This window comes from Lepeophtheirus salmonis, unplaced genomic scaffold (genome assembly GCF_016086655.4).
Source record: "Lepeophtheirus salmonis unplaced genomic scaffold, UVic_Lsal_1.4 unplaced_contig_13071_pilon, whole genome shotgun sequence".
Classification (NCBI taxonomy): Eukaryota; Metazoa; Arthropoda; class Copepoda; order Siphonostomatoida; family Caligidae; genus Lepeophtheirus; species Lepeophtheirus salmonis.
This window is the reverse complement of record NW_027290357.1, coordinates 11,530-36,281: the sequence shown is the minus strand read 5'-3', so window position 1 is coordinate 36,281 and position 24,752 is coordinate 11,530. Positions and strand designations below refer to the sequence as shown.

The window sequence follows — 24,752 nt, the reverse complement described above, 5'->3', positions numbered from 1 at the left end:
CCCGGTTGATCCATGGTTTCCCTATCGTTCGGAGCAGTATTTCTCGATGGAGAGACAGATTCTCCATAGTCTAAATCACTATAGTAGTCCGTATAATCTCCTCCTTGTAGATTCCTACTCGACTCCATAACCCCATAGCTATTCACCCTCAGATCCTCAAGCATCTTATCCAGCTCATTTAAATTATTTCGTAGTCGACTCATGATCATTGCCTTGTCAAACAAACAAGCACACAACACTCAAACTGAATGAATATTTTTTTACTTTCTTTCCTATGTTGTTTGAGGTCGCGAATTCTCCTTTTTTCTGAGTGAGAGCGTACTCTCTCCTTCCAAGTCATACAAACATATGTGCTTCCTAGCTCTTTTCACTAGCATATGTTGCTTAGTGTTGTTGTTATTTGTATATGTGGAATCTCTACTTTTTTTAAACAAGAGTATGTGTATGCATACAGACACGAGACTGAATACGATGAGAAAAGAAAAATAACCTCAAAGCTTCTACAAGTGTAGAATAAATAGGCCCTTATAAATTTAAACATACATATAAATGATTGAGATAGATAAAGAAGCATATGCCATAGTAAACTTAGAGAAAGAGACAGAAGGAAGGATCAAATAGCTTTTATAATATGAAAACTGACAAAAAAATATACCTAGAACATGTTGGATGTATTAAAACTATTTTGCTTATCAAATATATTTATATATGATATATGATAATATACCATATATAAATATCGGGAAAAGGTGATCACTTTGAAAAATATATTATTTTTCAGTTAGTTTGTTCCTCGAAAATAATACTGTATATTAGGGGGTATCAAGAAACCCCAAATTTCGAGAAAACACGAGTCAGGGGATCTCAAAGTTACCTTTTGGAAAATAAGGCTTTGTAAAAAAATGAATTTTTTTTTTAGGGAAATTATAATTTTTAGGATAATTATAATTATGTTTAAATATTTATTTTATCATGCATTTTTGAAACAATGTACTTCAAAGATAGGCGGTAATTCTTCTTTCAGAGTGGGATATTACACCACGATGATCTATCAACGAATGAATATAAAAGAAAAAAGAGATCATGCACGAACTATTTTTCTTTTTCTGATCAATGAAAAAAATCCTGAGCAAAAATCCCATCCCAAACATTTCTACCTATACAAAAAAATTGAATTTTTATGTTCTTAATTTTAATTTCTCTCAAAGATAAAATTGATTTTCTGTCTCATATGAACTACTACAGAGTGTGTCTTTGTTCACGAAGATAGTATATTTGAAACGAGAAACAAAAAAAGTTAAACATTTGTATAAAAAAAAGAACTTATGAGATATTCTGTTCTTTTTCAAGCTAGGGGGGTAACTCATATTATTATTATCTCTAACTAATACTAAATATTCAAATAAGCATTGCCTGCTTTCTCGCTGTATTTTTTTTTTAATTTGCACACCATTTTGGGAAGTCTGTTGTGTGAATATATGTATATTATGTTGATTATTTAAATAATAAAACAAATGAAACACTTATCTACAGAAAGTTGTAACTAAATATAGGTACTTAAAAAGAAAAGGGTGTAAAGTGTTTGATTTGACCAGCCCACTTTTGTATACAATATAGTCATATAACTTGAAATTACTTAATATATAATTAAATAAATATATTTCTAAAATTAACCTATTTCTGGAAAAAAATTTATAGTTCTTTTTTTTTTAAGCAATAGCTTATTTAATTCATGCATACTTAGATAAAGGCATGTAAATGTTTCTTAAAATGTAGTTTAAGTCATGAACATATGCATAAAGGTATAATTATGTGCTTGAATTAACCAACGAAAGTAACTTAATTACATTCTATATCTATATATTAACTACTTTTCAGGGCAATATCCGTATCAGTAGACTCGTACCTGGAACATGTATGTACAAAATACTCACATATTACCTGTCGACACTTAGAATTTAAAAAAAAAGTATTCGGATCTAGCGTGTATCCGTTTTTAGCCGGGTAATTGTCCTATATTTACCCCATTTGAAGAGTAATTTTGAGCCTTTTGCTTTGTTATGAGTACATTTGGACACAAGTTATGAGTCATCACTAAACATCATACATGGAACGCACAATCCTTGGTTTCCTGCACTCTTGCTCATCGCCAATTGCGGAGTTGGAATCAGTTTCATGAAAATGACGTCGTATATTAATACCACATTATTATGAAATTTGTTTGATGGTGTTAAGATGGGCTTGCAAAACGTTTTTCACTTTACACTTAGATGTTTCTCTTTAATAATTAAAGAATAATGGTAACAGCTTTAGAAAATAAAAACATTTTACAGGTGGCACCTACAAATATATTGTAGTGTATTGAAGTTTAATTGTTATATATATATATATAATAATAATAATAATATAAGTAATATAACCGGAGAAAATTAGAACTTCATAATGTACCACGAATTGCTTATCAATTAGGAATTTTGAATTTAAAAAATCACTATTAAAGTCAAAACTGGTGCCGCAGGGAGTATGACATCTCGATCGTCTATGAAAGTCCAAAAAAGTTGGATGTCTTGGTAAAATTTTGAATGATATATGTAAAAATCCAAAATCAATTTAAAAAGTATTTTTGAAAAAGTAAAATAAACTTTTTTAAAAGTTTTATTGAAGGAGTTTTATCCACAAAAAACAGGGGAACACTCATTTTAGACACATGAATTCAAGCCAAAAAAGGGATTTATCTTTGAACGCAAAATCCAAAACTGAACACAGTTTTCTCTCATTAATCTGAATTCTGAAATATGTGGGATTATAGTCATTCCGGACTAATATCGTTCCATTTTGTATTTTTAAGTGATGCCATTTAAAAATATTAAAATTATCTACTCATCGTGAATGGACCTCTTTATTGTTTCCATACTGGTATCTCATTCCCAAGGAAGGAGTTCACTCTACTCTCTTATAAGGTATGGTAGTTTTTGTTCCGATGAATTCTCCTTTCTTCGTCCCTCGTGGAATTCGAGATCCACAAAAAGGTATCTTCCGTCGATTTCCACAATCTTCCTTTTACGCAGTATGACGTTATAAAATTAGCATTTTAAAATGTGTAAAAATATGATGATAATGTGCCCTATTTGCTAGTACAGTCCCATAAAAATTGGGATTCCTGAAAAAATACAAAATGGAACAAAAATTCTAAAGAATCATATTTTTTAAATATGCCCTTTTTAATTGTACATTGTATTTTTATATAATAAATGCTATGATATTCCTCATCACTATATATTATGAATAAGTTATAAGGTTCTAAAGATGAGTGTCGTGTTTCATCATTTTTTAGCTTAAAATGGAAATATATTGCCTTCAGAACAACATATAGATTTAATAAAATCAATATATCGTCATAAAAACAGTTGCACATTAGTTTTAGTTTTTCTACTTTTAATTTGGCTATTGATTTAAGGGTAAAAAATGACTCTGAACGATAATAGTCCCGAATTACTGTAACTCCGGATATTTCAGAATTCTGATGACAGAATCCAAAACTGAGACAGTTTTGGATTCTGTGCTCATACATAACTTCGATTATTGTTTTCGATTCCCCTGAGTTATTCATCATTTTATATTTATTATATACTAACTAGAGTACAGGGCACTACTCGAAGTTAATTGATGTCGGACAACCGACAGACAGACACACTTTGTTTCAATAATATAGATATGAACTCCCTTTTTTTTATGTCACGCTAAGCTTTAGCTACAACAACTCATTGATATACTTCATCTAAATCTGACAAAAGAATTATAGATAAACTATTGCATTCCAATGTATTAGTAATCGGGTATAAAAGACCAAATATTTTGACTATTTTCTTTTATTAAACTTTTATTAAGTTTTACAGATAAGCCTTGTAGAAACAATTTCACTATTTAGTAAAAAGAAAGGTACATCTCAAGCCGTGTATAGAACAAAAGTTCTTTTTCATATATTTTTCTTGTATGTACAATACACACATTTTGTTCGAGTTCGTTGTAAAGTTGTTATCAGACTACCATTAATATAAAAAAATATTCTATTAGATTTGTTTTCCATTACATATATTGCTTCAGCTGAATGTATTTAAATAGCCTAAGTACAACAAAGGATATTAATCAAAAGAAATCAGTTTCAAATTGACACACTGGCAAAAAAATCACCTTCACACCCAGAGAGATACCAGTGTACAAAAGAATTCAAACACAAATAACTTCAGATGCTTACATCAAAACTCAACAATATTTTAAACAAAGATGTCCTGCTACATAAACAAGCATATACGAGTATTTGATTAACAAACCATTTTCTTCAAAATAAAAAAGTACTATAGGTTTATATTTGTTGTTTTTAGTGGGAAATGATAATGATCAGAACCTTGCAAAATATTCAAAATATACTTTTGATGAATATTTATTAACAAATTAAAATACAGTTTGATATCTCAGTTATAAAACAAACAAAAAATTGTCATAAAAAGAATTATGAGACGCAGAATATATAATTTTTTGTAAGCGGAAAATCTTTTCTAAACACCAAATATACATATTAGTGATGACTCCAATAATTACATGTGCATTCGTAGATTATTTGCAATTCGTTTTTAAAAAAATTGCCTCTAAATCTGTTAAATTTAAATATTTGCATCCATAATCGGATATCCACAATAAAGATATCCGATACATCACTAATATACTTATAACATAATACGAACGCTGTTATATTTTTAAATCATCTATCTTCCCATTGTTTAGATAATAATTTTATTAATACAAAGTTTAACATCTCCTCAAATACATAAAACAAAAATACACAAAAGAATGAAATTCTATACTATAATTCAATTCATTTATCACAAGGAGGATAAAATTTCCATTACCCGTACACTCTTCTCGATTAAAGTATGATTATAATTGAAAAAACAACAAAAAACAACCACAATAAAAACAGGATGTCAAATTTTCTTTGTTCATCTCACCAATTGCCTGGAATATGAGATCCTAGTCATTTTTTCTCATCTGTAGAGCAATTAGCCTGACATTGCTATTTGCTAGAAGCGGGAAAAGGGTCCTTACACTGCCATTCCTAGTCGAGATGCCTTATTTTTTGTTAAAGTACTAGTTTGTGGATATTTTCATTAAGTAAATTTCAAATTCTCAGATTTATTGTGAGATCATTTTATATCCAAAATAATAATATAGGGTCCAAAGTGTCAAAACTTCTTTAGAGTCTAGTAAAAAATAGTTTTTGAGTCCATGTCAAGTCGCGACTCTTGCATTGTGAGATCAAATCGAGTTATAAGTTTCCACCTCTTTAAATTGCATCATGATGGAAAGTGATGCCGCCATCTTGTGTGGTATAGTTAATATTGTTTATTAAATAAAATGTACAAATTTCCAAAAAATCTTTGTACCTCTTAATCAAAGTTCTTTTAAAAAAAAATTAACATCTGAATTGAATACTACTTTATGCAAAACAAAAATCAATGATATTTGAATGATAGCAAATAATATATGCAATATACATACTAAAAAATCCCAATGAAGTCGAAATATTGGCGAGATAATACATTTGTTATTACATTCAAACTTGGCAAAATCATGCTGTAAATTTGATAAATTAGTTACTTGACGTCAAATAAAATGAATACTTTACCACTGCCGAGAAGAAAAGAGGTTAGCATTTAATGGTTCATTTTGTAGATAAAGTACTTTGTAATAGAATGAATATTAAATAATCTAACCGATGTTGTAGAAGATTGAATATTGAACACATCCAAAATATTTACTGTTCATAATTTTGTGTTGTTAGAAAAATTGAATAAATCGAATTTTTGTTCGGCTAATTTTTCAATATAGAGCAAAACATTAAGAATCGAGAGCCATTATTAAATATTAATTAGAGTCAAAAATATTTTGCCCTCTGAAGTTTTATTATAAAGGGGAAAAAATGAAAGAGTGAGATAAGTAAAATTAAGATATTGATTATTTGGGCCATCCTAATGAATACCTAATAAAATAATTCAATTAATCAATAAACATTATTTAAAAGCATTTTTTATAATATAAATATATAAAGAAGAACAATATATTTAGTCAAATTATGTATTTTTTTATTAATAATGTAGTATATATATTTTCTCATAACTAGGTATGTAATATACATATAGAACCCTAAGGTCTTAATCCCGAACACTTCTTGTCATAATGCAATTTAGTCGTAACATACAGTAATGCGTGTTAAATTATTTAATAAAAATTTTATATCTCCATAAATTGATCTGCATACAATAAAAGGGAAGAGTAAGGTTCAATTAAGAAAGCACATAAGATGAGTTCCAAATCATTGTGATATTTGGTATAATTGGCATACGTAACTTTTAGATTCAATATTCTCTTACTGAATATGAAATTTTAAATATTTACTACTATATCAATTCCAAAATTCACTGTTTGCTCTGGAAAAATCGTGGATTCACATTAGCTTTTTATTTTAAGGATTGGTCCTAGTCTATGTCTTCTTCCTCTACATTTCCCTAAAACTGTCTTTTGTCATACTATATATATTTTTTTAAACACTAATATACAATCCTCGACATATTTTGAATTTGATGCAAAATGGTGAGAAAACTGTTTATCTGAGCTCGAAAAATATCTTTGGAAACAAACTCTCATTACTTTTGAAAACAAAATATTATTCGTGTGTGGTCACAGTCACTAGATGGTTGTGTGTTGTACTGGGTTTTGAAATCATTGTCAGGCTGCACTCCGTGTTTATTATTTTCCTTGTTTTGGGGTTTTTATATACATTTATAAGTCAAATATTTAAATGCTTTTGGCTTGCATTTATACCAAGCCGGCGTTTCGTTTCGTCTAAAACGATATTTTTTTAAATTGTTTCTTGGGTGGAAGAATCTGAAAACGGAGTTTATGTTTAAATAACTTGAACAATCTGCTTTAACAAGTTGTAACTTTTATAAGTAAACTGTACAAATTGGAAGAGTAGTTAATTTTTACATCCCAAATGCAATCTTTTCCACCTCTTTAGTTTGTAAAAATAAGATTCCCCTTAGATAGATCAACATTTCTAATTGGCTAGGATTAAGCAGATTTATTTTTCATATGTACGCGAAACTTTTTGAATCCGAATAAAAGGAATACATTAATTTATTAAAAATGTAACTTTAGAGTAACAGTTTGATGATTAAGAACAGATGAATTTGTTCTTTTTTCTCTTTTGAGAAAATAGATTTCAAACTCAACTATACATATTATTTCCTGACGGTCCTATTGCAACGAGGTAGCGTCGATTTTTGGGATTTTATTTAGTACAACGTTTGATTTTTATAAAAGACGTCTAATAAACTTTTAGGTGTGAATCCATCGGAAGGCACCTTTTCATATACCTATATGTATATACTCCAATTAAATTAAATAATCATCAGTGAATCTTAGTGCACTTAGTTTCTTTTTGTAACAAGAGATCTTGAAGGGGGGTATAGAAGTGTGAAGATGTGTAGTATGACAATGAAACAGGTGTAGCTTTTAATAATACTTTTTATAATTTAATCTTCATCAAATATCTGTAAACCCTTCATTTTAATATATTTTTAAATTCACAATTACGAGTAGAATGATATTAATATATTTATTTTAGAAGTATGTATAATACATGGTTTCAATATTCAAATGCACAACGAAGACTAAATATGTCTCATTTCTTCCAGATTTTTAGATTAGGGGGAAGCTATTTTTTTAAACTTTATTTAACACTTTTTTTTTGCCTCAATGAACAAGTTTTAATTTCTAGTATATGCGTAGAACAGTGGTTATTGACCTTTTTGGAGGTACTGAACTTCAATGTTTTTATGTCTAGCTGGCTTAACTTTATTTGCAACAAATTTAATATTTTGACTTCATCCAATGCAAAAAGCACAACACATAACACATATTATTAATACCATCTTACAAACTAAAAAAGGGTAATCAAAATTTTTACTTTTCAAGTTAAAAGCAATAATTAAAATTTAAAAAAATAAAATCAAAGATTTAGATCAAAACAACTGAAAGTAATTGAAAATAAAATAACGTTAGTAACAAAATAGTCATTTGTTAATTGAAAAATTAGTACATTTCTTTAATAAATTTGATGTGTAAATTAATTATGGGATTATGGTTGTGAGGTTGAAGTCTTTCTTTCTCCTTTTTGTATAAAATATTTGTTTACTTTTGGTAATAATGGCGTTAAACTCGCTTTTTCCCTTATCAGAATAGTACTCACCATTGATTTATCTCTAAATATTATTTTGAAACAGTTCAAAAATTGCAAAGTATATTTTTAAATACAAAACAAACATTTTGACGCCTTAAAACTTCAACATTTTGTTAAAAAATAATTTCCACCCTAGTGCAGATGTATGAAGTAGAATCAAAGAGGATTATGAAATGGAGGAATTTTTCCATAATTATATATTCATTAAGGTATTAGTAATGTTAATAATATATTTGCTGATAATTTGGTGCTTAATTTAAAATGCTTCGAGTAACATCATTACTTGAATTAGTGTAATTTATATGCAATATTTATTTCATCTTGCTAAATAAACTACATTCATATGTGGATATAATTATATATATTTGCATTTAAAGCAAAACCTCATTTAATGAACGTTTTACACAATTTAGCAACTGAAAATATCACATGGGTTGTTTTGAATTTACTCTGCTGGTCTCAGCCAACCACAATTTCATGAGTTTTTTGCGCCTCTAGATATATTCATAAGAATACAAATTTTTTAAAACATGTAATATTATACTCTACATTTGTGACGTGTTAGCATAAAATGAAACTGTTTTTTTTATTTTTTTGTGAAAACTATCAGTTAGCAGAAATAATCTATTAAGTTTTGTTCTTTAAATTATACAAACAAAATTCAATGTTAAACATAGGCTTTGATGAAAGAAACTGCGACTTCATAGGCCTTACATTTTTAAATAAGGAGCATTATCAAGAAGCTAAAAGTCTCACCTATTTGTGATGTATTCGGAATTAGTATATTAACAGAGACATCTGTATATACACGAGATAAAAAGGATATTATAATATACATATTGATATACACAAGAAGGGAGATATAGTTTATGACCTTTGAAAAGGATCAAGGGGATGTTACCTTATGGTAATATAACTCTATAACGACAATCAATATTTTTTTCTTATTTAAGGGTATATAATGGCATACAAAAATGATTTGGTACTTTGTTATGAAGAACAATAGATGGAAAACGAATAATCCTTTTGTTACAATTTCTCCTTCTTTTATCCCAGTCTGTTTTTATGTAGACACGTCACATAAACACGAAACATAGTATATACAGATGTGTATAAAATGGGTACTAGAAAATGGGAGCGGCTTTTTTTATTTGGCTATCAGAATAGGTTTTTTTTTTTTTTCCAAAGTTGCTATCATTATTATTGGACTATAATTATTGAGGAGGGAGCATCTAAGTATAAAGTAATAACTTGTACGTGTGCGCATAAAAGACAGAGATTAATCATGAGGATTTACTCGTGTATTATAATTTTATGTCCTTGCTAGACTCGGAGTAGAATTAAGGATGCACAACAGAGTAATTCCTACCTATATGTCCTGGATAGTTACAAAATGGTATCTGTACTTATTTATTTCCCATCAAAGCTGCTTGCACCTGATCAAATAAAACAACATGGCAGCTACGCTGCTTTCCTTCCAGACATTGTTCAAATTATCGGGGTTACCACGTTCATTTTCGGTTTCTTGTATTTAGCAATACCGGAAAGACATATTTATTAGTGTTGAGTTCGGTCTCGAAATCCTAGACAGGTCTGAGAAAGGACCGATCTAATTCGGTCAAACAAAAAAACTTGGTCTATACCGGTCTCATAGAAAGATTCAGTCTAGATCGGTCCAAAGGAAAGTTCTGTCTAGATCGGTTCAAATTAAATTTGGTATAGTCATGTCCCCCAAAAAAATCGGTATAGACCGATTTTACAGATAAATTGTTAATAATAAACATCATATGAATTTTTAAATCTTAATGAATTATATATATTGTGTACTTTTGAGATTTTTTGGAAAAAATCAATGACAGTTGATCTAGAAAAAAAATTGTCATAATATATGAGACCGAAAAAAATCAGTCCATAGGGTAAGACCAAAAATTGGTCCATAAATGAAGACCGAAATTAATGGCACAAAAAGCGAGACCAAAAAAAATCGGTTCAAATACGTCTGGAAAAAATCACTTAAGGCCGTACTGAAAAAAAAGTGTATACAGGACAGAGTCACAACACTAATATTTATGCATAACTAACAACACCAATGAGGATACAATGGACCCAATGTAAGCTTAGACACTTGTTCACAATGTTGAAAGCCTATTATAGAATAAGTAGAGTAATAGAAGTCCCCTTATTTACAAAGAGTAAAAACTAAGTAACTCATACTTTTCTAGCAATATTCTTCAAAATCTTATTATGATTTTGTCTCTCTAATAAGTAATAAGCTATTAACAGGAAAGACATGAATATTCTATTACAACGTAATTTATTAGTAATTTTGGATAAAATGTCTAGTATTTTAAGGGATCAATCAATTTCTATAGAGCATATGAAAAACTAAGAGAACTATTTTTGGCCTAATACACATTTATTCTTTAAGAAATATATTCGTTTAAGTAAGGAGTACCTGTTCAATTCATTAATACTAGGCTTAATTTAATTGTGTACATTGTAAACATAAATGGTAATTCCAACAATGAAGACGTTAAAAAGAACATTTTCAGCCTTCTAACTCATATTAATTCGCTTGAGTAGATAACTTAGTGGAGTCGTTACGAAAAAAAATAATATTTCTTTATTTAAGGGAGGAATATTGCTACATTGTTGTCACAGTTTTGAAATTTTGTGTCTTTTATCACTTTTTATCATTTTATTTGTCAAATTTGGCTTCGATTTCTTTCAAATACAAACATTAAAAACCCAAAAAATTCATAATCCTGCCAATATTAAAGTCATAAGAAATGTATTCAAGTATTCATTTCCTTCTGGAATAAAGCTTAACATTTAAGAACAATTATTCTACACTCTAAAAAAGTCCATCCTGAGGATTTATAAACATAAAGTTTGTGTTGGATGATTTTTCTTTTAAGAATATTGAAATATAAACACTGAATATAATACTGAAGGTTAAGAGATGTAAATTTATCATATTTTGATATATTAAACAAATTACAAAATTAAACATATTACAAAACAAAACAAGTATGAGCTCTCCAGGATACATACGAGTCGAGAAAAAGACACTTGAACGTGATCGACGAATTTCTTTTCGCATACTCCAAGCATTTGGGCGTCCCCAGGACCACCGTCTACGCTGTAAGCAAGTCCAACACGTTAGAGAGAAAGAAAGACTCTGTCGAAAAGGTCAAACTGGACCCGTAGAATTAAAGAAAATAACCCTGGCGAATCCCCTGAAGTCCATGTGGGTCCATGCAAGAGATTTCGAAGATTTACACTACAGTTTCCCGAGAGCTATCAAAAAGTTGGTGGAAAGAGCCTTGTGAGAGTGGAGAGGCAACTTTTAACACCAGCAATGAAAGAACCCCATTTCTTCCGTTGCCAGACTCTTTTGAATTAGTCTTTTGAACTTTTTCTGTCACTTTTGACCCCCAACCTGATGCCGACATCTTTGACAACTCTTTTTGGGTGCATGTGGAGAGGGGGCCCTGCAATGTCCATCATCCGAAAAACGAGTCCCTCAAAGCCACTATCAGCCATCACTGGCACTCCATGACAGAGAAATACATCTGCAGCGGATACCAGGTCTTCCGCCGCCCCCTGGAAGCCATCATTGGTACCAAAAACGGCTACAATAATGATTAATTTTGTTAATTAATAAATTATATCTTGTTGAAGTTTAAAATTGAAAGTGGAGATTTTAATAGACTCCACTGTACATAATTTTTTTTGTATATCATCCTAACTCTAATATAATGTATTTTTAAATTACCCTTATGTTTCATAAAATTTTCCATCTAGCTTTTCATGGTGGCAATGGACTTTAATAAGTTTATTTTTGAATAGTTGCATAAATTAACATACATAATAATAAAAGAAAAAAAACATTTGAGAAATTGAAAAATAAATAAATTTTACTATCATTATGATCAATGGTCATCTCCTTCCCATAAACAATATTGTCAAGGTGCTGTAATAAAGTGATGTAATATTGAACATTGTAGCCTGTATATATAAATAAAATAGGTCATTTGTCCTTGAGAAATTTGTAATCAGTAAGGTGTTCAATGTTTATATTGAAGAACATATTTTGGTTCAACTTAGTCAAGGTGACTAGAGCAATAAAAAAAGTTAAAGCAACAAATTGAAAATGGGGTAAAGTATGAACGGAAATTTTTTCAAAGATTTTTCCCTTGGCCAGTTCAAAAATTAAGGACTGATCATTTGCATGCAAACTTTTCAGATAATGAACAGATTGATAGAATAAAGGTTGAAAAGTTCTAATGTTATTATATCACATATTATATGAATTAGGTGGAAAAAATAATTCATGGCCTCCTCTAACTCCAAAATGTAATCATTGCTACATTTAATTTAGTTTAAAATAAAGATCATTTCAATAGAAAATTAGACGTCAATATTTTATGGAAATTTTTACATTTTACCTGGATATATTTGGCGTTTTTAAATGTCTATCAAAAGTGATTATTGAATGTTTATTTAAGTGTTGTTCGACTTTTGCAAATAGTAAAGTAGGTCAAAAAAGTGTTATTGAATGGATCATGAAGATTGATGAAATTAAACAGTAAAAAAAATTAATATATATATTACTTTTGTTCTCATATTCAATATTCATAATGTACCTAATATTCGATGATTATGTTTAAGAAATCAAATAATTGATATTTATACAACTAGAGTTGTCTAAATTATGCCTACCGGTATTAATTAAAAAGATCAACGCAGCTTAGTTATGATAATGTTTTATTATAACTTTAGCTCCAATCAACTATGAGAGCAAGAAAATAAGCCCATTTCCGGCAAGGACATATGTAGATAGGAATTACACTGATGTCGATACTCAACTCTACACTATGTCCAAAACAAGGACATTCACTAGATATAACGTCCCAACAAATCTTCAATATCAATTTTAATCATTGATGATCACAGGCACAAGTGATAACTTACTCTGGGTCTATAATTAGTGATGAAAATCGTGTGTATTTTGGGCATCTAAAAAAAAAAAAATCAACATGGTAACCTTGACAATTTGAAGAATGTTTTGGAGGAGAGCAGCTTAGCTGTCATACAGTTTCATTAGATCCGCTTCAATCAGCTGTGACATGGGAAGAAGGAAATAAACAAGGGCGTATACAAAAATTACTCTAATGTCGTTCCTCAATTCTATTTGCATTCCAACAAGGACTTACTTGGATAACTCTGCAACAAATCATCAAGGATACTCTATGTCTTTAAGAGCACACACAAATTTTAAATCAGGTTTTGAATATAATTATACTTAGAAAAGTTCACCACTCAGTAGTTAAATAATACTGACAACAGTGGAGAAAAAATAATTCTTCTTCAGATTACCAATTTCAAAAAAGCGGGCAAGCTAAAAAAATACACATGATTAACATCACTAGCCGTAATCACCATAGAGGTTACACTAGCCAGTGAAAATTAGAACTTCAAATAAAAAAGTGATTATAACAAGATGTTTTCTTTTCAAGAATAATGATAGCATCTTTGGGAAAAAAACATTGCTCAAATTTTCAAATAGAAAAAATCTTCAACGCGTTTGAGATCTTACTTTCTACAGCCATATTACATATTCTTAATGTTGTGATATTATTTATAATAACCAGCTACGAATGTTCCTTATATACATTTTCATAAGCAACATAGATAATATGGTACACATCCGTGTGTATAAATCTAATTCCTTCTTTCGCCGAATTGATATATGAACAAACAAGATCATGGGGTTAAAATACATGTATCTCTTATTGATATATTTTAACTTTCCTTGAAATAAATACATACATATGTATATGTATAATTCCTAATTCCTTCTCTCTACTTACAAAAAAAACAAAACACTTATGTACATTTATTAAAATATCTAAAGAATTTCCATTCATTCATTTCCACGAATATTTCTATTCAACACATCACGTATCGATCTGAAATTAAAGAGAAACAATTATTTCATTTTATAGATACATGTTTATAGTATATATACAGGGTAGGGCAGGAAAACGTGGACTCGAAAGATGAAATTAAAAATACATACATAATTATATATTTTCAATAATAGGCAAAAAAAAATAATGTTAACTCAACATTTTTTCGCTCAATATAGTCACCATCATTATAAATCACAGCCTTTACACGTCGCCTGAAGGACATGCAGGAGTTGATGACAAACTCCACTGACAAGTTGTCCCATTCAGTTACTGTGCAGGACTTCAGTGATTTCACATTTGGGTATGAGGTCATGTTAGTTTCCTTTTCCAAAGTACCCTATATAAAAAAGTCCAGTGGTTTGAAATCTGGTGAGGAAGGGGCCATATCTCTTTGGATCGAGCCATGTTATCTACGCAGAATATTTGGCACTTGGTGGACGTGTGAGTGAGGGCACCGTCATGAGTCTATACGTAATTACCCTCTGGCTTGTTGGTCATCAGTCATGGCAAGATTGTGTACCTAAGCACCCTATAGTAGGTCGATTTTCTGTCCAGCCTTGATAAAGAACTGAGGCATCTTCTTGCTGTTCTTTATAGCTCTCCTGATGGTCATAGGAGCTACAGAAAAGTCGTTGGCGAGTCGATTCATAGCTTAGTATATTACTCTCCAGACCTAACAAGAAGTTCGTATTCCTCTCTAAATTATACCCTCCACTTCCTGACATCCTGGAGAGGTCTTCTCCTTATTTTTCATCTTGGCCAACTTAAAAACTAGGTTCTTAGAACACTTAAAAATGTCCATAATCTTCATCACATCAACTCCAACATCTAGTAGATATGAAATGACCTGCCTATTTGCTTGTTGCTCGCTCAGGATGATGAAATGACTAAATGATTAGTAAAGTTTGTTTATGTAAAAAGGACGGCAGAAACAGAATATTAAAAATTACTAAACCTTCCTATATTAATTAGAAAAATAAACATTAATTAAGAGTCCCCTTTTGGCTGCCCAACCCTGTATGTATCAATTTTTTTTTATTTTTTTCACATTCAATCTGTTACTGATCGTTCAAATTATGTGCCATGCATGACCATTTTAAGATACGTACATTCCGAAAAGACATTCCAGTTGAATGTGTGTATTTTCATCAACAATGTTAGCATTTTTCAAATTTGGATGTTCTCAATTGTTTTACATATTTGTAATATCGACCAAATATTAACATGGCCTATAGTTTAAGACTTTGATGTCTTTCTGATGAAACAAATTGATAATATTTGAATTAAAGTCTTTCACAGTAACTATTACAAAATATACATTCTCTGAACTCATTAAAAATTAAGAAATAAAATAATTAATTCAGAGGTTTTGCAGTCATTACCTCCAGCATGATTATTAGGAATGTATCGATCCCGTCTAATCCCGTCTTAAATACATAGGACACCTCTGAATTGGATCTACGATCCGTCCCATAGAATAATGATCTTTGATAAATGACTTCATCATAAATATATATCTATATGACGTCATCATAAATTAACCATTATATCATTTTAACAAGACTAATTTAGTTTAATTTAACATTATATTAGTTAAAAGGATGCCGTGTAGAGGGTACTTTTTAATTTGGGACTTTTCAAACAGAGACAAGACTTGACTGGGCGAGAATTGGTACGAGACCAATTTTGAGTCCTATACTTCCGTTATAACCCTAGCGTATATCAAAGCTCAAACCAAGTGGAGAAACAAACACCTCCTGATCAATATTTGTACAAAGTAGTTGCCGTTGTGAAACTTTTTTTGTTTTCTAGGGTGTGTTGAGTATACTTTAATATTAATATATAATCAAATATGCTGCTTCCATGAATTCACCCTCCCAAGTAAATTAACAAGCTGAAATCTGCAATGGAAAGAAAAAATTATATACATAAAAATAAGAGAAAAAGATTAATTAACGTCATCTATACTTGCTGTACTTGTATTATAAAAAGCAACATCTTGCATGTGAAAAAATATAAGTAGGAAAAGGAATCTACTCAAGCTAATCGATGCGTTTCGTCACTTTTTTTAAAGCTTTAGTTTATATTAGAGTGTTTCTTATTTTTAATTTTTTTGAAATTTCAGGTCAAAATACGTTCCTTTTGATAAAAAAAATACAATTGACAAAGTTTGAACCAAATTGAACAATGTTGAGAGGTAGCACAACTACCTCAAAGTTGTGAAAACTCCCTATTTTTTTTTTTTTAAATGACTTCTTCCTCGATTATCACGTAAACGATTCCTGATAAAGCTTTTTAAGTAAATTATTTTTTCAAAATGGCTTAATTAAGTAAAAGATATGTTTTTGTTATTTTGAGAAAAACATATTTTTAATTTGAATTACAATTCAAAATAGTGGAAGAGACAACTAATATATCTCCAACGTGTTGCGTGTAATGTTTTCGTATTTCCCCATTTTCCTCCTGGAGAACAACATTCTTTGTGTTGATTGTGCCGTTCCTTAATTTGGGATGTAAAATCAGTTCGATATATCGTTCCTTCATAGGTGTCCTGAATTTCATATCTCCCTGTATTAAGCATCATTGTTCATATGTACAAATGGAGTACTTTTGTTTACAACTAAAATTCATTCGGTATCCTTGTACTATAATTATAATAGTTGAAGAATAGTAAGAAGAAAATAATACCCTTTTCAGTTTTCTTAGTATTCCATTTGTATATGGATCATCCATGAAATATTCAATTATTGCATTATCCTCATCGTAAGTACTGTAAATCCTTCATTCAAAATTATTTATCGCATTTTTTGGTTGTAACCCTTACAATTTGTGTATAGAAGTTACATTTTGTGCACAAAAATATAATAGTGGCTATTGTATTTTAGTTGTTGTATTATATTTTCTATAATACAATAGCCACTATTTCATTTCCACTAAACCTCGCTCATAAAAAGCAAAAATAATGTAAAATCGAGAATAGCTCCTATAATATTTGAGAATGAATCAGAAGAAAACTAAATATATAATAATGAACATGAATTAGATATTTACAATGAAAGACAAGCAAATATAATCAGACAACTAGGAAATGGTCACGTATTTCCAAAAACTGGGGTTTTCAAAATCCCTAAAATAGTAAGGAATAGATAAATTAAAATAATTAATTTGACAGTTTCTGGTGTCTCTAAAAAAACAGATTTGATCATCAATATATTTAAATGAGTTATGTATAGCGAATGTTATTTTATTTATTTTTTGAGAAGTAAAAAAAGGATAAATAAATTATTTTTTTCAAAGGATTCAGTTGAATCTTTGCCAAACATTTTTAAAATATATACATACTAATATGTAAATTAAAAACTATACATTTACAGTTCGGTCTGTATTTTTTTCTAAAGCAGGAATTATTTAATAGCATTATTTGATTTTCGTATGTCTGCTTAGGCACTGCATTAGTGATTATTGGATGGTATCCAAGGCTTTATATATGTATTCAGGAATTAAATAAATTACACGAATATAGTTTAATAAAGAAATTAAGAGTCTGTAGAGAAAATAATTCGTAGTGGCATTTGAAATTTTAATACGTTAGTCACAAATGAAATAACTCAAAATATGATTTGTGTTGGCTCTTAATAGTGTTAGGTATTAATTCATTAGTTAGTAATATATTACCTCAATAATATCACTTTTCTCTTGTATAATAGTATAACAATATTACTTTGCTAAAGAAGAAATAAAATATATAACTTATTATATATTAATTATTTGAATCTGTCATTACTTAAGCTACTAATATATAATGTCTTAATTGAATCAGAAGACGAGCAACCTAGAAGTAAAATATCTTCTGATCGTATGTGTGCAGCAAGGATAATAGATAACATATTTTAATACAAATTAGTTTTAGATGCGTAGGACTGTAGATGAATTTATCTAGTCTTCATTCAATGTAAGAAACTTCCCTCATTGATTGTAGCATTGTTCCTCTCTTAATAGAATATCGAAAAATAAGTGATTTAAAGTAAAGTAATAGTATTACAATTGATTCAATGTAATAAGTAATACGACTAAATTACTTTTCCACGGAGTAATATGCAATAAGTAAATTATTTTTCAACAAACTAATATTTTTACCCCATGAGCGTACTATTTTCAATCAAACATTTTGACAAGGAAAAGGTTGCCAAACGGGCATTTTGGTGAAGAACAATTTGGCTGCTGGTCGTCACGTTTCCTTCATAAGATGAGTGTCTAAAAAAATCTGTTTATAAGGTCCAGGAGGTTATCTACGTGGCAAGGCATACGAACGGAATTATTCCACTCTCAATCCAAAGCTACATGTTCACCCTGATTAATGACATGGATTCCTCTTCAGGTGGAGACACACTACTATACAGCTAGCTACTAATTTTCAATCACACTGTTGATGAATAACATGCAACCAAGCAGCGTTATTTGTTAATCTTGACCTGTTTATCTCTCTCTCTGATAATTTTTAACTAAAGGTTTACTTGTTGTTAGTCTTCTTTGAGGGGGAGGGAGGAGAAAAATAAATAAATGGAAGTTGTGAAACTTCATCATTGATCTGATTTAATTATAATTAATTGTTTAAATCCAATCCATTTATCATTTTCTAATCATATTATTAATGTTGAATGTGTACAGTTGTGATTCTAAAGAATACAATAATGTATTTAATTATTCTAAATAAAGAAAAATTGCCTAAGGACAATTTGGGACATTTTAACTAAAAGTGATAGTTAATATATTGATATTTACTATAGCATATTTCAATTCAATTCACAATAATAACATGATATTTAGTAAGATAATATTTTTTTATTAATTGATAATCATTATATAAATACAAAAGAGAAGCCTTTAGTTTCAAAACTATTATTACTTACATCATTTTTTGGATAAGTGGGAGTAAAAAGAAGATATCTACCAAGGATAATAACTCTTAATTATCATTTACCCCTTAGATTATAATGGCCTGTAGTTTTGATCAGGATCCCATATATTGGTGATAGATCATAGACACGAAACATTACACTTAGTCTAAAAAAAGAGGGGGATAATGCGTTTTTGATCTTAATGGTTTCCGTAATGATTTGTGACCTTCTCACATATTAAAGTGTTGATAAAAATGCGGGAAAAAATCAAAATTCAAATAAGTATATTTTTGAATAGGTTTAATGCCCCATTGTATTTGAATTGCATGAACTTGGATATGATAATAACGTCATTCGTAAAGTTTTTTATATGGGGTGTACGTCCAATTCTGACGCGTTCTAAATATTTAAGATGGGATTAGATGTGACGTCAAAATTGTAAGAGCGATACATTTCTTCTAAAAATTAAAAAAGGCTTACACACAATTAAGCTTAGCAAATAATATATTTAAAAGTTATGTAATTGTATACTCGCAACAATTTTTAATAAATACAAAACATATTAACCTTGGATTGGCTCTTATTTTTGTCGCTTTTTTTTTTATTCTTTTCGAGGTCACCCTTATTCAAGGACATACAAAGCAATAAAATTGATGATCACATATACTTTTACGTACTCTACTCTACTTATTTTACATTTATAACTCTAAAAGAAAGTATCTTATAGAGGTTTGAACAAATCGACCCCAATATGAAGTTTATCTCTTAAGATTAAAGTTTGCTTTCTTTAATACTAGTTTTTCATGTGGAAATGTTTTATAATAATATAAAAATGAATAATTGAAAAAATGTGACTTTTTTAGATAATCAATTAATAATGTAATAAATTACATATAATATAATATAAATTAACGTCATTCCATTAAAATAATATAATCCTATCTAATGCATTAGTTCTAATTGCTTCAATTAATTCTTGACCGAAAAGAAAGATTGCATTTTTTCTTAGTTGGTATAGAAAACATTTTAAATCTTAAACGTCTTAACACCAGGTATATCCTTAATGCAGAAGAAATCATTGGAGTAAAATTTATAGTTGATTTAATTATTCATTAAAAAGAACAAAAGTTTTTATTAAAAAAAATTCAAAGAAAAATAAAAAAGAGACTTTAACCTAGAAAAACAAAGGGCTCATTTTGAATTACTTGACAAAACCAAAAAGAAATGACCTGACTCCATAATACATAATATAAAGCAAAATCCGGTAGAGATAACATCACTATGCTATATACCCCTCAAGTTGGCCAGTACAACTAATAGGCTTAGAAATAAGATACATTAGGTTTCCAATAAATGGCTGTAGTAATGCGTATCTAGGGTAAGTACGCCCGGTGTTAGAAAGACACGATGTCGTACAAAAAAATATCAAAAAAACTTTTCTGAAAAATCTTTGAAGATAAATTTAAAGAAATACTTTTGTGAGCAATTTGATAAAAATACTTTAAAATCCTGCAACAACACTTATGGAAGTTAAAAAAAAACAAAACATATTATATGATTTTAATCAATTGGCAAATTTGTTAATTCAAAAAAATTAAAAAAAAATTAACTAACATGCGTGTCTCCCAATTATATTTAATGAAGAATTAGAAATAGAGAGAATACCTCTTTTAAAAGTAAGTAATGTTTTTACACCTACAGATGTTCATCATCTTTTTACAAGAGCTTGCCAAATCTAATTGTCAATTAATCATAAAAATTAATTACTTTTAGAAACTGATGCCAAAACAGCTTAAATTCCAAATATTACAGTGCAGCAATCACCATAAGGGGAAGGAGACAGAGAGATCTAGGTCCTAGACTTTTTTTTCAAATCGCTTTCCAATTTATTAGTTCCGTTTGAGAGAGTCTTTTATAACCACTCAACCCAAATCTTCCGCATGACAAAAATGGCAATTATGTCACTCTATTGGTATTGAAGATACAAAAAAGTCTATTAAATTGGCAAGGGCTAGGTCTTTACTAGGATTTTGAATTGTTTTACAGTTTTATTGAATTTTTTTTTAGGGAAGACAAAAACAATCTTGAAAAAATTTTTAGTGATAACTTTTTTTGCAAGAGATACAATTGAACAGAATAACAGTTAAAAGATTTAACGGTGAAAATTAGAATTTTAACAAACCTGTTGTTTTCAAAACTTTGACAATTACAAAAAAAAATTTGACCAAAATTTGAGATTAAGCTTTTAATAAGGGATTTAAAAAATTTATTAGCTTTTTAAGATGACCTACGCCGAGAATGGTGATGTCCTATTACTAATTTAGATTGATTAATCCAAATGAAAACGGATGACGACAAGATTGTTTCTTTCAGAATGGATATAAATGTTAGTTTATCCCATAAAATATAAGTTATAAATAAGGAAAATTAAATGTATGAAAATAAGTGATTGACGCACCATACATCAGCTTTCCAATTATTGTTTGATCTTGTGTTGTTGTTGTTTTTTTTTTTTTTTCGTGTATTCAGACTTCTGCGTAATTGTTTCCAACAAGAAAGTACATTTCTCATATATGTAGAATTCTTTATTTAAAAAATTATGATTTTTGACACTCTAGTTGATTTTTAACTCGGTAATTTTTGAATTCCCTCTTTAGTTTGTACGAGTAGATCTACAAATATACTTCTTAATTAAAATAAAAAGCTAAATAGTCTAATTATTATCAAAAAATATGATAAACAAAGTTGAACCATTTTTATGAGTATTTAGAGGTAGCTCAATGTCCTTAAAGTTTTGACAATTTGATTTCTTTTTTTTTTAAACTATGATTTGGTTTTAATACATTGTTTACCATAAGTCCGTGCCAAACATTTCAAGGAACAATAATGTAAAAAGTATGTTTAAAATTGTTCTTTTCTCATGACGAAAAATAAAATGCATCTAAGATCTTTTATTTGCGATCCTTGCAAAATAAAAGAAAACAATGGAATCATGGAAGAGCCAAGAAAGAAAATCCATCAACCTATTGATACGGGAGTCAAGATAAGGACATTGCCGAACGTTTTTATGTCTCCACAAGCCTTGTATACATAGTCAGGAACAATTACAATGTCACCAAGAACTTTTAGGATTTTCCTCGGAATGGGAGGACACGTTCAGCACGCAAAGAAGCGAACATATGTACAATTCAGGCCAAAATTGAGGCTGCTCCCCAAATTAACATCTTCAGATTGACAGGGAGTTAATCATTGAAAAAAACGCCGCGAGCTGCACTGTCAGGCATGACCAATGCCTCAAATCAAGAACCTTTACCAAATTTCAAGAAATGACACCCCAACAACAACATGAGAAAAGACTTGAGGAATGCAAAAAAAAAATCAACAAACTAAAAAGAGGCCAAAGTCGTGTTTCGGTATGCTCTGATGAAAAATTATTTAGTGTTGATCCACTGTCAAACTCAAGTAGCAACAAGAGACTTGAAGTTATGGAAGCACCCAATCGCTATGTTGGGAAGACAAAATACCCTGCTTCTGTCTTGATTTTACATATTGTGGCTTATATACACCATTCTTGACAAAAGGGACTGTTGACTGTTTTAAGGGATAGTTCCTCCCCTTAAAAGAACGTACGAGTTTTGTAACCTGTGCTGTATTTAAGAACTTGACCACATAATTCCCCAAACTTGAATCCCTTAAATTACTTTATACAGAGCACCGTGGAATCCAAGGTCTCTACAAACTACAACCCCAATTTTGATTCTCTGAAGCCTATCGCTTTTGACTCATATACACGGAGGTTTGGAAATATGCTTAATATTGACTAGGATAAAAAAAAAAGTAATAATCATTATTTTAAGCTGATAAATTTTTCTTTAAAAAAATAACTATATAGACAAATTTGATAAAATACTAACAGAGGATGCCTGTGTTACATAGAATATAGGGGAACAGAAAAAAAGAATGAAGGTAGAATAAAATAAACAGGGATGTAGAAAGAGACAGAGAGAAAGATATAGAAAGAGAGAAGAGAAGAGAAACGTGCATTTATTTTGGCCAAAAACGCTGTTTTGACCGAAACAAAATCTCCAAAGTTCCTAAGATATATTTTATGACCTCAAAGGCATAAAAAATGTCATATAACCATGTTTGGTTATTTTATAGGTCTAATTTCTAAACTTCACACTGATCAGTTCTACCGTTTTTGATTCCATATTTGATAACACTAAAGAAAGACTTAAAAATATATATAAGATATTAAAACTTTTGGTGAGATCAAAATTTCCTGCACATATAAAAGGCATTTAAGTTCTTGTGAACAAATTTATTGCTCACTTTTGCTTTCACATGGCTGAAAGAAGAATCGATTAGTAATAACAAAAATATTCAATAAATTTTGCAACATTGATAATTCAATTTCATTATACTATTTTGAATTTCTATTCATCATCAAAAGTAATTTTATAATTATGTGTGGAGCGTATCCACTGACATCACAGATTTTGTAATAAATCAAATGTGATCCCTTCTTGAAGACATAATTGTTGACATACATAAATAACATTCATAATATATATATTAAAAAAATAGGCATACTTCGACAAATATCTTACAGATAATTTATCTAAGGCTTTAAAAATGAAAACAGAATTAGAACTATTTTATCGATTTCCAGTAAATACCAAAGAAAAATAGTGATATTTGAATCAAATCAAACTAATGTTTCCTGAATAAATCTTTAACAGTGAATTCGTGTTATTCTCAATCGGTTTATTAAACGTAGGATGCATTAGACAAGTTGTTACTTTTGTTGTATCTTACATCCTTTCTTTAAAAAAACAACAACAGAAAATAAGGCTTGAAATCCGTTGGTACTTTGGTAATTATTCCCAACTATCAAATTATTATTAAAAATTGTTCAGAGTATCTTAACAAAAACTAATTTGAACTCATCCAATCCACGTTCATGACCCTGATATAAAAGAAAATAAGAAAAAAAAATCGGCAGCGGCCAAAATAATATAAAATGTGAATTTTACATGTAAGGTTTCAAATATATAGGAAAATTTTCTTTTAGCAAGATTTTTGGAAAAAATTTCTAAAAATAGAGATGAAAAAGTGTGAAATAGTGTGAAAAACACCAATAAATCCCGGAAAAACAGGATCCTTAGATCCTATGTGAGAACCCCTATTATTCAAAGCATTAGTGCACGATGATCAATTGAGCGCCGCTCAAAATTCTTGAGCGGGAGTGCGTTCATTCTCTTAAATAACAAGCGAGACTGAGAGTGCGCTCATAATTTTAGAAGAGCGATAAAATCGCTCAAATTTTTGTTCATTTATGTAAGTTTGTTTTACTTTTTCTATTCTACCTTTTATCAAACAACATAAAACATTTGAGAAATAAAGTATAATTTGAAAAATTGCAGGAAAGACGGTATAATAATTGACTAAATAATAATTTTTTTACACACCTTTTTTAGTTAAACCAATCATTTCGATTATTTTAAGCTACTGCAAATAATTTATAGGTGTCACAAATCGTAAGGGACGCTTCATCTTCCTATATATTGAATTTAA

General features: G+C 29.4%; 1 long non-coding RNA gene across 3 annotated transcripts; it reads right to left on the bottom strand.

Moving 5' to 3' along the window:
* Positions 1-11,248: 11,248 nt before the first annotated feature.
* LOC121113563 (uncharacterized) lies at positions 11,249-18,735 on the bottom strand. 3 transcript variants are annotated; one of them, XR_011784123.1, is made up of 6 exons: positions 18,415-18,735; positions 16,246-16,845; positions 15,660-16,178; positions 15,387-15,532; positions 12,078-14,274; positions 11,249-11,934 (listed from the first exon to the last, which is right to left on the bottom strand). It is a non-coding gene; the product is annotated as an uncharacterized lncRNA (long non-coding RNA). The 3 variants fall into 3 exon arrangements; XR_011784124.1 differs by lacking the exon at positions 16,246-16,845 and having other exon boundaries at positions 15,660-15,840; positions 15,897-16,178; XR_005863082.2 differs by lacking the exon at positions 16,246-16,845.
* Positions 18,736-24,752: the final 6,017 nt, after the last annotated feature.